Source organism: Ovis canadensis, chromosome 1 (genome assembly GCF_042477335.2).
Source record: "Ovis canadensis isolate MfBH-ARS-UI-01 breed Bighorn chromosome 1, ARS-UI_OviCan_v2, whole genome shotgun sequence".
NCBI lineage: Eukaryota > Metazoa > Chordata > Mammalia > Artiodactyla > Bovidae > Ovis > Ovis canadensis.
In genome coordinates, this window is record NC_091245.1 from 67905917 (window position 1) to 67925441 (window position 19525).

The 19525-nt window shown below is 40.1% G+C and overlaps 1 protein-coding gene across 37 annotated transcripts in view; it reads left to right on the forward strand.

Moving 5' to 3' along the window:
* The window catches only part of LRRC8D (leucine rich repeat containing 8 VRAC subunit D), a 132515-nt gene that overhangs the window by 22457 nt on the left and 90533 nt on the right, over nt 1-19525 (forward strand). For 11 of the 37 annotated variants that reach the window (XM_069597392.1, XM_069597415.1, XM_069597371.1 and 8 more), the window contains one exon: nt 1212-1281. The exons of 25 other annotated variants lie outside the window; for them this stretch is intronic. The gene's annotated coding sequence lies outside the window, so the exon portion shown is untranslated. Of the gene's footprint in view, nt 1-1211; nt 1282-3712; nt 4547-19525 lie in introns of all 37 variants that reach the window. One more of the 37 variants, XM_069597388.1, reaches the window with a different exon arrangement.

A 19525-nucleotide genomic window follows, 5' to 3' on the forward strand; every position in this document is an offset into this window, starting at 1 on the left:
ACCAAGAATGAGGGGCAGCTAGTTGTGAGATGTTTAGTCTGGTGTCTGGTTTGTTAACTCCAGTCGTGGTTTCTTAGCCAGGCTCCCTTACTGAGACAGAGGTACTTTTAAAGGTAGGAGCCTGACATCTTTATTCATTAAATGCCATTTTTCATCAGAGTAAAACTGAGAATGAGTTTTCTCAAATTCACTAGGTAGATTACAATTCACATGCTTGTCTTGCTCCATCTCAGAAGTGCAGAGGTGAAGAACAAAATGCTAGAGCAAAGGTTGGTTTTCTGCACAGACTTTCTGCTTCTTCATTTCTCTGGCCAGCTCCTCTCTCCAGGGACTAAATCAGATGAACTTCTCCCCACCCCTCCCCGAGTGAAAGCCCAGCCGTGTTTTCCTGCCTTTATTTATCTGTCTGGTTGAATTCCAGCCTTGCAGAGGGACACCAGGGGAGGTGTGATGGTTGAGGAGAGTCAGTTTGGTAGGAAGATTGTAGCCTCAAATTAAATGTTTGGATGATGTTAAGCCAGTGACATCGTCTTTCACTTTCTTTTGGAAGAAGGGATCCAAGCAAATGACTGGAGGGAGAAAAAGGAGATTCCGCAAAGAGGGGTCTCTTTTTGTGGCAGGGAGGGAAAATGCACAATCGCAGTACTGTGTACACTTAGCTCCTTCATCCTATTGGGCACTTGAGCTTCCTCGGGAAGCAGAGCCTAAATTCATGATGTTCTGTGTTCATCATACCTGCCCCCCAATGCTGAATTTTTTATAGCAAAACATATTTATTACATAATTGATTTTGCTTCAAAAAGAAATCTTTGGTAGTTTCTCAGCCTGGTAAATTTGTACTTTCCCCTCCCTTCCCCTTACTTTTTCTTTTTAGCAACATGGAGGTAATTTGAATGATAAGATCCCATTATTCCAATAATCCTTCAGAACTTTAATCTCTTAAAATACAGCTGCTTTGAGCATTGTGATATTATCAGTAATTGGTATAACTGTGTTAGCATTAAGTAACCAAGATACACTATGAGCACTGAGCAATTAATTTTATCTTTTTCTAGATAGATGTGGACTTCTTAAATTTGATTTTCATATGTCTGAGTTTGTGCCTCTTCTTGCCAAATGCATCATGAAATTAAAAGTGAAAACAAGTCATTAAGAGAGACTCTTAAAAGGGAAGACCTGTTCAACCATTTGTCTCTATTTTTTATACCCAGGTGTATTCTTGGCCCTCTGGTTCATTAATTTACTTGAGGACTTTCCTCAGCATCTGTCACTCCATTTCAGGTAAAATAGAACAGCCTTTGTGAACTCTCAAACTTATCCCCTACTTAGGAACAGGATTTATTTCCACTCTAGTGGAATTTAATAATAACTAAATAATAACCCAGGAATAATAATACATGGCCTTTAGATTCTTATTTTCTGTTGTTGTTTAGTCAGTAAGTCGTATCTGATTGTTGTGACCCTATGGACTGTAGCCCACCAGGCTCCTCTGTCCATGAGATTTCCCAGGCAAGAATACTGGAGTGGGTTGCCATTTCCTTCTCCAGAGGATCTTCCTGACCCAGGAATCAAACCCAGGTCTCTTGCATTGGCAGGTGGATTCTTTACCGCTGAGTCACCAGGGAAGCCCCCTATTTTCTGTTTACAGAGAGAATTTTTCTCTATTTCATTTGTAATGTATTTTTTCTTTTGACAGTCTGAAACAGGATTCATTTATTCCATTCATTTATTCCATGGAGAGAAGAAACTGAGGCTGATAAAATGTGACTTGTCAATGGTCATAGTAGTAAACGGACATGCTGGGACTTGAACAGGGGTCTTAACGATTTGTAACGCTTGGCTCCCTTGAAATCTGGAAAGTTGCTGCCTAAGGCAGAGGTGGCGGTGATGATTCAGATGACCTTTCACCTTTCTAAAGGAGAGCTGATAAACACTGACTTGAGATTAACTTTCTCTAAATCTTTAGGTCTTTTCCCATTGCTCTCTACCCAGAATTTAAGAGGTTTTATTGTTTTGGTTTTTTCCATCTTTTACATTGACACTTCCTCTGTGTTGGTGACTAGATTTAGCTGTGTTTGCATCTTTGTGACTTGCTTTATGCTGCCATAATTCTAATGGCAGGTTTTAATTTACAGATATCTTGTCAGGTCCTAGTTTGAAAGGTCAGATTAGCATATTTTAACTTCTTAGAATAAAAAGACACTTCTGGTTTACCCTTAGGACACAGTTTACATCCCAGAAAAGAAATGATAAATTAATAAACAATGTATATGACTCTCTCCACACCCCATTACCCTACATACAGTATGACTACCTTACATAGCCCCCTAACCTCCCTACCCCCAGTTCACAATAAGTTACTGAAAAGCTTATATTATAGAAAGACATGGCCAAATCCATATACACCTTATGTATTAAATATTTTTATAATACTCCCTAGACAGAAATTTTATTTTTCTTATTTTTGCTGTGTTTAATGTTGAGGCTGTCTTTAGCTGGGATTTTTATGTTACACTGAGAAGAATATAAATTAAAATCTGGAGTACGTTTTCACTGGCAAATGCTGGATAAAATATTTCTTTTTTTTCTCTTGAACATTTTGAGTATCTGTAGTGATCTATAACTTCCCCTTTGTAGAGTTGTGTCAGAGCATCAGGAGAAGGAAGAGAAGCTGGAAGGGGGGGGAGAAGAAATAAACTGAGTGATGTTTTCTGTTTTAAGGGAGGAATGGAATGATACATGTATATTTTCTTAATACACAATGCAGTGCCTTTTCTGTCTTTGAACGGTTGCAACGGCTTGTGAACTAAGAATGAAAGGGTAACTACCTTTGATGTTAAATGCCAAGGGAAAGTTTATGGTCAGGAGAGGACTGGGAATGGAGATAAATGTACATTAGGATTTTCAGTTTTTTGAAACCCTCTCTCTTTTTCCTTCATGTCTATTATAAATACAAACTGTCTTCAGTTAGAAATCGTAAACTTTAAAGCAGTGGTTCTCAACCCTTATAAAAATTGGGACACTTTTATTTAATACTAAAAGGTTTTAAAGATTTTTGCTTCTTTAGAGTTTTCTTCTCATTTCTGATAATTGCTAATTTTTAGTGACAACGTTACTATTTAGTATTACTTAACTGGATATGTATTATAAAGAACGACCACAGCATCTTCCATATTTGTAAAATAGTAGTCCATGTATGCAGAAAAGGCGATGGCACCCCACTGCAGTGCTCTTGCCTGGAAAATCCCATGGATGGAGAAACCTGGTAGGCTGCAGGCCATGGGGTCGCGAAGAGTCGGACACGACTGAGCGACTTCACTTTCACTTTTCACCTTCATGCATTAGAGAAGGAAATGGCAACCCACTCCAGTGTTCTTGCCTGGAGAATCCCAGGGATGGGGGAGCCTGGTGGGGTGCGTTCTATGGGGTCACACAGAGTTGGACACGACTGAAGTGACTTAGCAGCAGCAGTTCATGTATGAGTGAGACAAGGGTTCAGTATACAGACCTCTGCCAGGATCCTAGAGTCCGTAGGTTGGGACCTGAGGACCAAAGTGAAACAACTGCTCCAGGCTGAAAATGCCAAAATGGTGACGTATACAGCATGTTAGCCATCAGGTTATAAAGATTCCCAAGTAGAGTTTTTCCTCTTTGTTGAACGTTCAGGAGCTGATGTGTAAAATCCTGACTTTCGATCTGATCTTGTTTCCAGGTTAATTGTTTTCATGGTCAAGCTTTGAGGTCCTGCAGTTACTCAGTCATGGATAGCTAGAGTTCTTCTAAGCGTTCTCCGACATTGTCCAACATGTGTGTGCGTGCGTACTAAGTTGCTTCCTCACGTCTGACTCTGCAACTCCATGGACTGTAGCCCGCCAGGCTCCTTTGTCCATGGGATGCTCCAAGCAGGAATATTGGAGTGGACTTCCTTGTGTTTGTGGAGTTAGGACTCTGACACCAGTCCCAGGGTCATCACTGTCATAGCTGCCATCAGAAGCAGCCTTATATTCATTTCCCAGGAGCTAAAAGAGACTTCCTAACCTTAACCTTTGGACTGCAAGGAGATCTAACCAGTCCATCCTAAAGGAGATCAGTCCTGGCTGTTCACTGGAAGGACTGATGTTGAAGCTGAAACTCCAGTACTTTGGCCACCTCATGCGAAGAGTTGACTCATTGGAAAAGACCTTGATGCTGGGAGGGATTGGGGACAGGAGGAGAAGGGGATGACAGAGGATGAGATGGCTGGATGGCATCACCGACTCGATGAACATGAGTTTGGGTAAACTCCGGGAGTTGGTGATGGACAAGGAGGTCTGGCGTGCTGCGATTGATGGGGTCACAGAGTCAGATACAACTGAGCAACTGAACTGAACCTTAACCTTTACAGTTTTCAATAAGTATATGGAAGAAGAGAGATAATTTACCCTGTTCTGTAGTGGGAAAAGCTGACATCTAAGTTCATATTGAATCTGTCTCTCTGGTTTTCACGCCTGTTGCTGAGGTTTTGGTGTTCTAAGATGGATTAGGCAGGACACCGCAGTCTATTAAGGTTAGTGCATGATGCACTTTTTTCTGATTTTAAAAAAAAATCACTTTCTATTTATTGAATGCTTTACATGGATTATCTCTAATCATCCTAGTGTGGTGCAGGGTGGGTATTACTGATGTCTTTTATGTAAAGAAACTGAGGCAAGTGGAGACTGTAACTTAACCAGGTCTCATGGACAAGCTTAGGCCCAGCCTTGGATCCAGGTTTGTCCATGGGGTCGCAAAGAGTCAGGCATGACTGAGCAAGTCACACACATACACATGCACACGCTGAAACATCTGTGACATTAGATCTGCTTCTTTCTCTGTCCTTATCCTCATCTGTGAAGAGAAATGAGAACATTTTATTTAGTCTTACCCACCGTTTTAGCTATAAAGAAAGCTGAGCGCCGAAGAATTTATGCTTTTGAACTGTGCTGTTGGAGAAGACTCTTGAGAGTCCCTTGGACCGCAAGGAGATCCAACCAGTCCATCCTAAAGGAAATCAGTCCTGAATGTTCATTGGAAGGACTGATGTTGAAACTGAAACTCCAATACTTTGGCCACCTGATGTGAAGAGCTGACTCATTTGAAAAGACCCTGATGCTGGGAAAGATTGAAGGCGAGAGGAGAAGGGGATGACAGAGGATGAGATTGTTGGATGGCATCCCTGACTCAATGGACATGAGTTTGAGTAAACTTCAGGAGCTGGTGATGGACAGGGAGGCCTGACGTGCTGCAGTCCATGGGGTCGCAAAGAGTCGGACATGACTGAGTGACTGAACTGACTGACCTTTTTAGCAAAGGTTCCATTAAAATCCTACCACATATGCAGACTGTAGAAATAGGGACATGAAAGGGTCAACATTTTTGTAAATGTTTTTGGCTTCCATGCAATATGTATGTGCTATTTTCCCCCCAAGGAACATCAGTATATTAAATCTATCAGTGAGTGTTTCTTGAGGCAGTATTGTCCACAAGGAGTATTAGGACATAAACGTACTAATTTTACAATGAACTGCACAGAATATTGTCAGTTTTATATCTCCGCCAGTACTACATGTGACTCCTTTTTTTATTAACTAATTTCCTGAATTTGCTATCCATTAGCTGTTCATTGTGGCCCATGGTTCATTTCTGCCTTGTTTTGATTATAAGTGAGGTTGCGTATCTCTTCATTTACTTAATTTAATTTCCCTTTTCTGTGAATTGGGTCTCTTGCCCTTTTCTTGTAAGAAGTTCCTTGAAAGAATTCTTGTGGAGTTCCTTATAGATTCTAGAGATGAATCCCTTGTTAGCTATGGATATTGTGAATACTTCTATTCTAGTAAGTCATTTGTCTGATAACTTTGTCTGTGGTGCCCTTTATTAACATCGACTACAGAATATTTAATTATAATGTAGTTGAACTCACAATTTTTAGTACTAGTTGTGATTATACATTTTGAGTCATTTAAGAAACCCTTCTGTATTCTGGGCTCACATGGCATCTTTTCACTTTTTTAGCTTTATAGGTTTACTCTTGGGTTTTTAAATAATTTGGAGCTTAAGATATGAGGTGTAAATTCATTCTTTAAAAAATGTTCATATTGTGGGCTAATCAGTTTCCTCAACACTACTTACCAAATACTCCACTCTTTCTCCACATTTTTGATGCCACCTCTAGCATGAACATGTACATTTATACGGATCACTTTCTAAGATCTATATCTTGTTCAGGTGGCTTATTTGTGTGTTCCTGGGTCATTGATTTTTAAATTACTAGGGCTTTGAAATATGCCTTATCTTGTTATATGTACATTTATGACTTGATCTTATTAGCATAACTGATATAACTTTGAAAGTTCAAAAGTAGTTGAATTATTTTAGGTATCTTTCTTGCCTGTATTCGCATGTGTATTACCCGGTGGCTCAGAAGGTAAAGAATCTGCCTGTAGTGCAGGAGATCTGGGTTTGATCCCTGGGTCAGAAGGATCCTCTGGAGAAGGGAATGGCTTCCCACTCCAGTATTCTTGCCTGGAGAATCCCGTGGACAGAGGAGCCTGGCAGGCTACAGACCATGTGGTTGCGAAGACTTGGTACAGGACTGAGCGACTAGCAATTTCACCGTAACCCTTTACATCTACAAACATTTTCTAGAAATACGTTTACTCTTTTGGGAACATTATTTATTTAGTAACAATTTAATTTAATCCTAACGTTCCCAACATTCCAATTTCTTTTCAGTTTTATTATTATTGTTTAGCACTGATGGCGGCTGTTCATGCTTGGTCATCTTTGTGGGGCAATGGGTGTCTCACTTGCAAGTCCCCTCTTTCTTCTTCAGTGCCCTGCACATGCTCATGGAGCTGGGATGTGCATTACCGATCTGGCTTTTGAATGAATGTTTTATGAGATGTGATGCCGTAATACATGGCTGAACACTCTTGAAAGCGTTAATTATAGATGTGCCTTTATTATTGGGAAGACACTGCCAGTTGCAGCTCAGGTTTTCTCCAAGTTTGCTTTGCTTCACTCTGTTCCCAGTTCATGGGGTCTCATTCCTCCTCCAGTTTCCTATATATGTCACACCAAATGCTAGGTTGCTGTGTTTGATAAGTGGGTATTTACATGCCTTTGAAGAGTAAAGTGTACTTTTTCCTTAGTATACATGGGATGAAACCGTGTTGTGCATAACACGGCTTATTATAAATAAGTTGGAAATTATTGTAGGGGACAAGCTGTGGTCTCAGTATATGACGTGGTTCATCTAGGCCCTCTGGTCCACGAATGGGCGACAGGTGTATTTTTCTTTTGCCTGCTCTTCTGAAGGTGCTTTATGTATATAGGAGAGAGGAGAGTGAAAAAGTTGGCTTAAAGCTCAACATTCAGAAAACTAAGATCATGGCATCTGGTCCCATCACTTCATGGCAAATAGATGGGGAAAGGTTTCTGCTGTATACCAGTCTTCATGGTAATTTTTTTTTTTTAATTTTTCAGTGTTTTAATTGGAGCATGATTTCTTTTGCAGCGTTGTGTTGTGTTCTGCTGTGCAACAGTGTGAATCACCCATAGTGTACATACCTTATCCCTCTTGAGTCTCCTCCCCACCCCCCATCCCAGCCCTCTGGGTCGTCACAGAGCCCTGAGCTGAGCTCCCTGCGCTGCACGGCAGCTTCTCGCTGCCGATCCTTTTCTTATATGTCAGTGCTTCTCTCAGTTCGTCCCACCCTCTCCCTGCCCGCCCTGTGTCCACAGGTCTGTTCTCTGTATCTGTGTCTCTATTTCTGCTCTGCAAATAGGTTACAATGTGGAGTATGACACAGTGCCTGACCTCAGAAAGATACACAAATCATTAATCAGAACCTAGAATATGAAACACTTTACAGCAGTCCATTGTGATAAATAATAGTAGAGAGTGGGGAACCAAGGAGGGAGTAATTTGTTCTTTCTTCTTTCTCTCTCTCTCTTTTTTTCTTTCTTGTTTGGGAGGAAAGAATTCATGCAGCAGGTGATTTTGGTGCTGAATATTGGAGGGACAGGATTATTTACCGGGCTCAACAGGAGGGAAAAAAAAAAAACAAAACAGAAGAAAGCCCAGGTTCAGAACCCAGAAGAGCTCAGTTTGTGAGGAACACCAAGTCTGTGGGAGTGAAACAGAGAGGTCATGGTGCAGAGGGGAGGAGAGCAGAAGTTGCATCTTGGTTCAGATTCTTGGTCCAGCCCTGTCTAGGATCATGCATACCAGCATTGTGGAATCATCAAAAGTGAAGTAAATGCTTAAATCAATGCCCTAAGGTGTGTGAAAAGAAAGCAGAGAGAAGTCCCACGGCTGTTAAAATAGTCCAGGTAGAAATAATGAGGACCAGAACTAAGGTAATGATGGTGGGAAAGGAAAGGAGAGGATGGATTTGAGAATCATTTAGGAGGAAAAATTGGTTGCCAAGTTGATGAAAAATGGGAGAAGAGTAAGAAAAAAGAAGAAGAAAATAGCTCAGTGTTTCTGGTTGGGAAAATCCACTGGCTCAAGATGTCATTCATCAGGATGGAAAACAGAAAGGAAGCAAGTTTGGAGAGAGAATAGTGAGTTCAGTTTGAAGTAAAGTTAGGGTGTCTCTGGGGGCATTCAGCTGATCTTGAGAAGCCTAGACCCCCGGAGAGAAGTCAGGGCTGGAGATGTGTGTTGGGGAGTGACTGGAACTGATGGTTCTAACCACACATACAGTTGAGATCCCCATGCAAGGACCAAAGACTGAACAGACAAAAGGGGAGAGGGAAAAAGGACCAGGAAAATCCACAAGTACAGACGGTAGTAATATTAAGCACCAGGGGTTTTTGGTGTTGTTTCCGTATGTTATGTCAGAGAATCCTTATAGTACCCCCTGAAATAATTATTGTTATTATCCTTTACAGATTAATTATTTTGAAAGCTCGGCTGAGCAGCTTACCAAATCGCCCATGTGTTAAGCAGGGAAAACGGTCAGGTGTGACCAAGGCCACAGGAAGGTCAGGTAAAGATTGAAAATGGGAGATTGGGTTTGGCGATCAGGTATTTCACAGGTAGAGGTTCTAAAGTCTAAATCTAGTCATGGATAAGAGTAGGAGTTGAGAAGCGGGGGCACTGCGGGGAGTGTGCGTGTGCATGTGTGTCTGTGTGCACATTTGCCCATGAGAATATTTTTTGTGTGGCATGATAGCTAGAGCTTATATTTTTGTTGAGAAGAGTGGAGAAGTGACTGAGGTAGAATGGAGTAAAGTTCCAGAAAAGATAGGGTGGCCAGGGTCTGGAGCACAAGTTTGTCTAAGGAGGGAATAAGGACATTCATACCTTGGAGACAGGAGAGGAGGTGGGAAAGATACGTGCCACTGTGGATGAGTGGGCAGGTGGAGGCAGGGAGGAAGTTGAGAAAGTTCCTTCCTGATGGCTTAGGTTTTCACAGAGAGGTAGGAGCAAATGAAATCTGAAAGTGAGGAGGCCTTGAGAAGACAGTTGAAAGTTAGTAATAGTTAACTTGGAAAAAGGAGCTCATTGATTTAGGACAAGTATAATAATAGTCCTGTATCACTGAGGGCCTTGCTGGGATTTTGTTAGTGGGGATTAAATGCCAGTAGTGAATTTTGTTTTATTTTTTCTTTTGGTTGATACCCTAAAATGAATACCATGAATGACCTTCAAAAATAAAACACACAGGCCTTGCCTGAAATGTTAAGTTTAGGTGGTGATTTAAGGAAGCTTAAGGATGTTGTAGGGGGAAGGAAAAATAAGAGAGGGAACAAAAATTGACTTTAGGGAACTTGTGTCCTAGTCTTAGTTCTTCCATTAACAGAGGATGGGCTTAGGGAAGTCTGCTAATCCCTCTGAGCCTCAGTTTCCTCGTCTTTCATTGGAGGAAGTTATTCTTCATGTCCCCCACGTCTCTTGTAACTCTCAGAGCTTCTGTGAGACTTGTACATCGTTGGACAAAATCAGAGTAGTTATCATTCATGAGTCCTTCTGATGACGGCTCAGGTGCCAGTGCCTTTGGAGTATTGACAGCAGGAAAGCAGGACAGCTGCCAGGTGACTGCGCCCAGGCCTCTGACTGGGCTGCGCTTGGCAATGGGAGAGAGGTAGCAAGTCAGGAAAGGGGGAACAGAGCCTGGGGGGAGCTGGGCAAGGGCTGGACAGGAAGGTGGGTTTGCTGTGTGCCACAGCTCCCTGAAACATGACAGGTCACTTCATAAGGGTGCTCCTAGTCTTTGCATTTGTCTATGTTGTTTCTTTCCCTTTATGATTGCATTTTATTTTCACAGCGTTTGTGTCTCCTTCTTCCTTGAAAATGCTCTACGTAGGGGAGAATTCAACCGTTTCAGAAGGCTGAGCATTATTTGTAGCATCTTAGCTTACACAGCCTGTCTCCTTTCCATCTCCTTCACTGTGCCTTGCTTGTCTTTGCCTGTAGAGAAGTCAGAAACAATTGGAAGCATTTCATCATTCTTCTCGGTTAGCTGTGTTAATCCCCTGAAAGATTTATTCTTCAAGGCCGTTAACTGTTTCTGCCCCCTGTTAAGAGCAGTGATGGCCTCCGAAAGCCCAGGAGGATATGGCTAGCATGATAAGGTGAGTCCAGATGAGTTGAGTGACTCAGAGATTATTGTAGTGATTTCACAAGCCTAAGCAGGTGATAGGGCACTTTAAAATTAAGCCTCTAATTTCTCTATGATATTACATATTTGAGAGAAACTTGGGCATTTCCTTTTTTCTTCGTTAAGCTATTGCACAACTTAATGCTTGGAAAATTCTTCACAGGAAGAAACAGGGTGTAACAGCTTGTATGAGACATTTTTTGAAAAGTCACTCTTTTAGCTCACGTTTCTGAGAATACTCTTCTCTCCACCGCCCACCCTCCCCTCACCCTGCTTTAGCTTCTTTTTGAAAGTGTTAATATCTCCACATAATTAAATATTCTTCGAAGTGAGACATAGTTAAAAAACTAAAACCATTGAAACATAAAATTAAAACATAGTCTATAAATGTATTCTTCCATTTCCTGCGAAACAGCAGGAAGGATTTGCTCTCAAAATAAACCAAGTAGCCTGACTGTGAACTCAGAGTAGTAGAGATCAGAGATTCCAGCAGCATCATACAATGGGAAGTTTTCAGTCATTTTTTTCTAACCTCAGAAAATCAAGTCTAATACTTTTTGTTGAAATACAAGGAACCAAGATGTGTATGTACCATTTAGGAATATACCTTTGGCGTATACGAAGTTGTGGTACTCTAAAGTGACTATCTCATATGTCTAGGAGAGTCTATTTCCAAGATGTATTTGATCAGTATGGGCATGTTAGACCTGCAACAACAGAAAGTGTCCTTCAGCATTAAACTTAGAATAGACAACAACCAACTGAGTTTCTATATATCCATATAGCATCTAAACTTGAACTTAAAACTTGCTCGGTCAGTGAATTATTTCATAGCTTTGCTAGTAAGAAAAGTTTAGCAGCTTATGTTGAACATGGAACTACACTGAAGAAGGAATCTGCTGGTAATCTGAATTCTCAGGCAGGAATAGGGACATTTATTAGTATTTCTCTACTTCTAGAAACAAGGAGTGAGAGCACATTATAAAGAGAGGAAATTAGTTGTGTTATGTTGCCAGATTTTTCTTTCTGAGCTATAAGCAAGATTAGGGAGAAATATATGTGTTAAGTATTCATCTACCATTCATTTCTGAGCTGAAAGAATTTTATATTTCTCAAATAGTATAAAATAGGTTAAAAATAGGTTAACATTTTGAAATATTGAACAGTTTATATAGGAGAAATTATGTTTACATGGAGAACTTTATAGAATTTCTCAATAGACTAGTTTTTTTTTCCTTTGTCTTTCAAGAAAAAGTAGTAATTTACTCAGTACTCTGTAGCCTATATGAGAAAATAACCTAATAGAGTAGACATATGTATTTTTGTAACTGATTGTGTTGTACACTTGAAACTAACACAGCATTGTAAGTCAACTATACTCCAAAAAAAATGGTAAAAAGGTAAATCTCAAAGTAGTAGACAACCCATGATCTCAGTTTCTTTCTGTTTCTTTATTTTTAACCTAAGTCTTTACATTTACAGCGAATCTCTTGTAGATGACAAATACGGTGTCTTTTTAAAAATCTTCTCTGACAATCTGTCTTCTAGTTGGTATGTTTAGATGATTCACATGTGATTATTGATAAGGTTGGATTAATGTCTGAAGAAGGAATCTGCTACTAATGTCCAGCTGTTTTTTGCTCATTGCATTTCTTCTTTGTTTTTTACCCTTCTTTTACTTTCTGTGGTTTTAAGTAAACACTTTATATAGTTCTGTTTTATCTCCTCTTTAAGCATATATTTCCTTTGCAAAATTGTTTTAGTCCTGACCCTGAAGCTTACAATTTATCTCACTTTCTTAAAAACAAAAACAAAACACAATAGCAACAACAACAAAACCCCCATTTTTGTGTGTATAGGTAGGAAACAATTTGGAAACATCTATACCCAGACATTAAGAGTAGTTATCTCTGAGTGGTAGGCTTCCCCAGTGGTTCAGTGATTTAAAAAATCTACCTACAGGAGACACAGGTTTGGTCCCTGGGTTGGAAAGATCTCCTGAAGGAGGAAATGGCTACCCTCTCCAGTATTCTTGCCTAGAAAATCCCGTGGACGTGGAGCCTGGTGGGTTACAGTCCACAGGGTAGCAAAAAGTCAGACACGACTTAGCAGCTAAACAATAACAACAATCTCTGAGTGGTAGGATTATAGATGATTTCCTTCTTTCTTCTTTATAGTTTTATGTATTATCTGATTTTCTTTTCAGTAACAAGTAGGTATTGTTATAATCAGAAGCAACAGGGCTCTTTTCATTTTGAAGAAAAGGAAAAGGCAAATCACAGCAAAACAAGCTGAAAAATCTCCCATGGTTCTGAAATTTATACCCTTTCTCTGCTTCTGACTTGAGGCAAGCACACTGCCCCACTCCACCAGCACTCCTTGGGTAGGAAATGGGAAAGACCTTGCCCTGGGAAGGTTGTCAATTCCTGGTCTGCACCTTCTGTGCTTATACAGTGAGATCAAAGCCTCCGAATTCCTTAGCATCAGTTCCCCCTGTAGTGTGGCATAAGACAGGTTTCCATTTAATACACAGTGAACCAAAAACCTCTGTTTCTACGTAATTAAGTTTTCTTCTACTTGGAATGTCTTTATGCCTCTTAACTGTGTTTCAAAAAATAATGAGGAGAGTAAGAGCACTCGAAAACTAAAGTACAGCTTTCCATGTAAAACTTGTAATAGTTCTTTGGTTCTGGTATCTGTAGTAATAGGTGAAGATAGTGTAACTAATGTGAGGCTGATGTTCTGTCTGGATTTGGGGGGGCACTCAGTCCCACTAGTGAAGTTTTAGAGAAAATTATCATATGGTTTTAGAAATGTTAATTATATCCTCTGAATTTACCTATGCATGTGAACCAAACGCAATTAAGGTTGCATGGCTCAGTGCAAACAGATACAATGTAGATTTTTTTTTTTTAATGGTTTTTAGTACCAAGCTGGATGGCATCACTGACTCAATGGACATGAGTTTGGGTAAACTCCGGGAGTTGATGATGTACAGGGAGGCCTGGCGTGCTGCGGTTCATGGGGTCGCAAAGTTGGACACGGCTGAGCGACTGAACTGAACTGAACTGAACCTGCCGGGTGTTTTCAAGAAAGCCATAAATTTTGTAAAGACTGCAGTTTGTTAGTCTGTGTAATTGGGACTATTATCTTTTGCTGTTTAACTGAATATTGCTATTTAAGAAATTATGAATAAAATTTAACAAACTTTCTGTGTAATATTCTTATGTTAGATATTTTACAGAAAGTAGAGAAGTCAGAAGTCAAGTTTCTGGGGTGCTTACTAAGATTAGTTGGAAAAGTTGTTGAGTTTTAATGTTTGCAGTATAAAGTATATTAGCAAACTATTTAATAGATGTGTGGAGTAGAGAAGTAATTTGCCTCTTTTTAAAACTCAATTCTGAATGAAAGACTTGATAAATGGAAATATTAATGGAGAAACAACAATGACAAATCCAGGGCTTGTTACTAGGTTAGCTCATTTATCTAAGCATTACCTGTGTTGGCTTGGTGCCTTTGATCTGCTGCTGCTGGTCCCTTCACTCTGGTTTTAATTTGTCAAAGTCTGTGTTGTAACAATTTTTCTGCCTTTTTGTTCCTCTTGTACAGCTGTGAAAATTACTTAAGTGAGAAATGGTTTGGGGGTAAGAACTGTGAATGGAGAAAAGAAATAATCCGCTCATTATTTAAATACAAGGAAAGAGGATTATCTGCAATCCTGAGCTTTTACCCCAGAAGAACTGATAGTATAAATAGGTCGTCTTAGCTTTTATAAATGTAAACCGTAATGCTTTAATAACTACTCTTAGGAAAAAGTCAAGAGGCACTAATTTTGAGGTACCTTTTCATCCTTTTAGTTTGTGACAATTCCTCTGTATGATTCCTAAATTATTTGCTTTTTGAAAGAAGTATGAGTTTGTAATCAGCCCTGCCACAGATGCCCAGTATGGGATCTAGATGCTAGAGCAGTGCATTGACAAAGAGGCCGACTCCCATTTTGTGCTTTCAGGAGGTGGTTGTAAACAGCAAAGTGAAGATGTAAAAATTGCAAAAATGACTGTGGCTGTAACCTGCAAAAATACTGAGCATTAAAATAATCCTTATATAATTGCCAGATTGATACACATTTTATAAATACATATAATGAATAAAATATATGAAAATATTTTACCTATTTGCTAAAATGAAGTTCCCCGCCTTTTTTAGTGTTTAATTCTAGATGAGTGATTCTTACATTTTAGGACATAGTAACAAAGCAACATTTCTCAGCTCAGCTCAGTTCAGTCGCTCAGTCGTGTCCGACTCTGTGACCCCATGAACTGCAGCATGGCAGGCCTCCCTGTCCATCACCAGCTCCCAGAGTTCACCCAAACTCATGTCCATCGAGCAACATTTTTACAACAGTCTTAAAATATAGTTTACCAAGTAGTATTCTCACTTTCTGGATGGAACCTAAAAACCAAGCAGTAAGTTGAAGTTGAAGGCCACACAGTAGATGAGCTGTTCTTTCCTAAGTAAGCTTTCATCAGTGCTGGGAAAGAGAGCTTCTAAATCTCCAACTTAAGGAGTAAGTAGATTTATCAGAACCATACAAAATTAAGGGAATGTACATTTTCAGCTTTTCTGGAAGAAATAAACACCTCTGTACTCTAATCTCATTCAAATTCATCATATTTTAAGCTAAATATTATACTAAAACTTAAGGCAACTAATTTCTGTAACAGAAATAAATTTACGTCTTCCTCTGTGAATGTGAAGATAACTAACCAAAGATAAGCCCACTTTCAACTGTCATAAGTTTACTTCTCTATAAGAAGTTTACTAATCCCAGAACTTGTTACCCTTACCTTAAAAGTGCTATTTTTAGAAAAAAAAAATTACAGAATTTTTTGAGATTAAAAAAATTATATAATTTTTTGAGATTTTCCTTGAAAGTTTTCTAACATTTTCCCTCCCTCCATTTAGTTATGGATGGGGGCTTTGACAGGAAGCCTCGTGTTTGTTGCAGATATGATTATCTCCTGGGAAAAAGACAGGTGGAAATTGGTAGGAGACAGATTTCAGCTTAATAAAGAGAACAGATCTCCTTTAAACAATGCAGAGCCAGACTCAACTGCCTGGCACTGTCGAGGGCCCAGCCCTGAGGGTGCCTTGTAGGGGCTGTCCATCCTTGGCCAAGGGTGTAGAGAGACCTGAAACCTCCCATGGGAGGAGGGGGATCAGAGATGTCCTCCAAGGTCACGAAGTGCATCTTCAGTCATAAGCTTTGTGCTGGAAGAACTTTGTTCAAGTACCAGCTCTGCTGTGTACTAGCTGTGCAACTCTAGGAAAGTAATCTAGATTACTTTCTCTAAGCCTCAGTTTGCCCTTAAAATGAGAACAAAATGATGCGAGGCTCATGTGAACATAATGAATGTAAAGCACTTGGTGTAGTCATTCCTTCTGATTCTGTAGCTTTTCACTCTCTGCCCCTTTTCTGTTCTTTTTCTGCCCTCACATTCACTCTTTTGCAGTCTCTGGTTTCTCTCTCCAGTTCTCTGCCTGTGTCCTCAGGCCTGCCCATGGTGCCAGGGATGCCCTGAGCTCCTTCGGCAACTTTACCATCGGTGTCCGATTCCTAGGCGACTCAGTGAACAACTGGTGCTCCTCTGTGTCCTTTAGATTTGGCATGGGGGACAGCACTGGAGATCTTAATAAAGCCAAGACACACTGCTGCGTTAGCTTTCACTGCGGCACTTGCAGCTTCACAGTTGATGGCCATGAAAGCCCTGAATGGAGTTGGATATGGACAGAGAAAAAATTTTTATACAAAGCGTTATGAAGTAAAAATGCGCTGGCAGCATTTAATTTTTCCTTTATTTAAGTCTCTTTTAGGGAGTCAGGCTCCTAATTGTGAGTATTATATTTTAGAGAGAAGAAGAATATCAGGACCACAGAGCCAGAAGCATTCTTTTTAACAGGAACATTTAACATAACCTTAGGGAATTGCTGTGGGTAGTAAAGGGGCAATATAAAAATTTAATATATTATGTGCTATTTGAAGACCACTTGCTTGACAGAGTGATAGCCCTTAGAAATGTGGTGGAAACTCTTTAGTACATCTTGACTAAAAGAGATGTGGCTATGCCCTTAAAAAAATACAGGTTACTAGGGCTCAGAGGGTAAAGCATCTGCCTGTGATGCGGAAGACTCAGGTTCGATCCCTGGGTTGGGAAGATTCCCTGGAGAAGGGAAAGGCTACCCACTCCAGTATTCCGGCCTCGAAAATTCCATGGACTGTATAGTCCATGGTGTTGCAAAGAGTCAGACACAACTGAGCGACTTTCACTTTATTTGGTTTATTTGATTGCTCTGGCCCAGGAATAATCTATCATAGGCAAGTATCTGGACAGTTTAGTTTTCTTGTATTTGACAATTTTTTGATCTCTTACTCCATGCCAGGCACATTTCATTTTTAAGTAGTTTACATGAGCTAACTCTGGCAGACAGGTATAATTATCTATACTCAGTTATCAGAAAACTGAAGTTTATAGGGCTTAAGCATTTATTCCAGATTCTATAGTTTGCAAACTGGAACTAGATCTCAGATCACTTTTCCAGACCATGTGTTCATAATCGCTGCCTTGTCTACATTTTCTGTAGCCCTTACTGCCTGTATAATGGAAAACAGGGCATAGAATCGAAATCTTGTGACAGATGATCCAAAGAGGATCATCTGACCTAACCTCTTGGCTTCTGATAGATGAGGTATGATTTCATACATGAGATATTCAAAGCCTTGTTTTTATTTATTTTTTTGATTTGATACTTCAAAGTAAAAATGATATTTTAGTTTTTTATTAGTATAAAAGTAGTAGATCCTCATTGCAGGAAAATGTGAAAATATAAGAAATAAAGAAGAAAATTGCCATAGTCTTTATAGCTTTTTGTAGCTCAGATGATTAAAAGTGGGTTCAGATTTCAGCTGTATCACTTACTAGTGCTGTTTGACTTGGAGCAAATTTTATAGCTGACATTTCCACGCCTCAGTTTCCTGTGTGTAAAGCAAGAAAACTCAGGGTGCCTTATTTGTGCAGTAGTTATGATTAAGTGGGTTCTTATTTGTGAGGCATTTAGATTAGTGCCTGACACATAAGTGTGATACAAGTGTTGATGAAATAAATGATCATCCATGTCAATAGTCTTCCCATCTTTGGCCCCTGGAGAAAGAACTAGAGGCAGACACAGAGTGTAGATCGTGCATTGCGGTGAACGGATAATGGACTGAGACGTGTGGAGATGGAGGCAGGGGATCCTCTGCCTCTATTTGCCTCCTTAATAATCTTAGAAATCCTTGGAAGTCTCACCTTCAAGACTGAAATGATTCTCCTCTTTCTGTTCCTTGCTTTCAGGGAGCCCACAGAAACCAAGCCTGTTTATTGAGTTTCTTCTTTTGTAGGCTAGGCCAGACGTGAATTTCCTTTCATGTGATGTTTTCTGTGGTCTGTGTTAGTTTAGTTTTTCCTTTGTTTTCTTGTGCTTTGGTGTGAAGAAGATGCCCTGTTTATAGAACCTTGGTGTCTTTCATGTATAATGCAATCTTCAGCTAATTCTAGTTGCTCTGACCTTTTGAGAGTCTTAAATTGCTTTGTTCCAGTTTCTAAGCATTTTTGAAATATTAAAAATGTTCATGAGGGAGTGGGTCATGGGAAAACTTTTCCCAGAGTTGTTTGTCCTTAGCAAATTGTGAATTTGCATGGAGCGGTTTAATGCCGGGTTAAATTCTGCCAGGTGCAGTGGTCATTTGAACTTGAATTCCCAGTTCTTTTGATATTTAAATCCATGTTTCTCAGGCATGAAGTGGAGAGTGGGGGCCTCTTAAACCTAAGTGCCTATGTTGAGCTGTTGCTCTTTGTCCCATCAAAGGAAGGTTTTAAGTAGTTCGGGTTTGCATTGAAACACCGTGTCAATAGTAAGGATCAAAAGATTTGTCTGTTTTCAGATTTTGTCTTTGAACCAAGACTTTCCCAAAAGAACACAGGCTTGTTTTGAATATTGCCGCCTCTGGGTGTGAGTGATTATGCAAGTCAGTAGTATTTTTTAAAAATATTCATAATGGATACAGAGGTATGAAATTGCAAGAAAAACAAAAGTATTTTTTTCCAACAACTTGTACAAAGCAGCCTTTGAATGCAGGTGGTCCTCAACTTACAAGGATTTGGGATTCTTCCTCCATCTGGTGAAAGACACCATCCACCACTTGGCCATTTTCCATAATATTGGGTTGGCCAGAAAGTTCATTCAGATTTTTCTGTAACAGCTTACCGAAAAACCAGAATGAACTTTTTGGTCAACCCAATATATCCTTCTCATTTAACTTCCACCTGCAATGAGTTATCAAACTGTCTCAATTCTGTCTTAGACCTAAGTTCCTAAATTTATCCGATATGTCTTAAAACTTTCCCATATGCTGGTCTAGTGCAGGAGTCCCAGGTGCCCGCCTTCCTGTCTCGCCCGGCCTGCTGAAGCTGCCTCCAGCCATCCTTTCTGACCTTGACCACCAGTGCTCTGTACACCTGAAGTCTGAGGGGTTTTTACAAAATAAAATTCAATGTGTGTGACCTGTGTAAAACCCTCCAGTGATTTCTCATCACCCTCAGAAGTCCTCCCTAAGGAATTAAAAGTCAGACCCTTTAAGAAGTCTTCAGGACCTTGCAAGAGGAAGTCCCTGCCTCTATGTAGAATCACCAGCTCTTACCCTCCCCCCACCATGACCAGCCCTCCACCCCCACCAGCATACACCAGACTCACACTCCACTTACCAGGACTTCTTTCTGTTCCTCTAATCTTCTGTGCTTTCCTGACAAGTCTGATGCCGAGATTACTCTCCCCCTCTGTTGCTTCACTTTTCTCTGAAG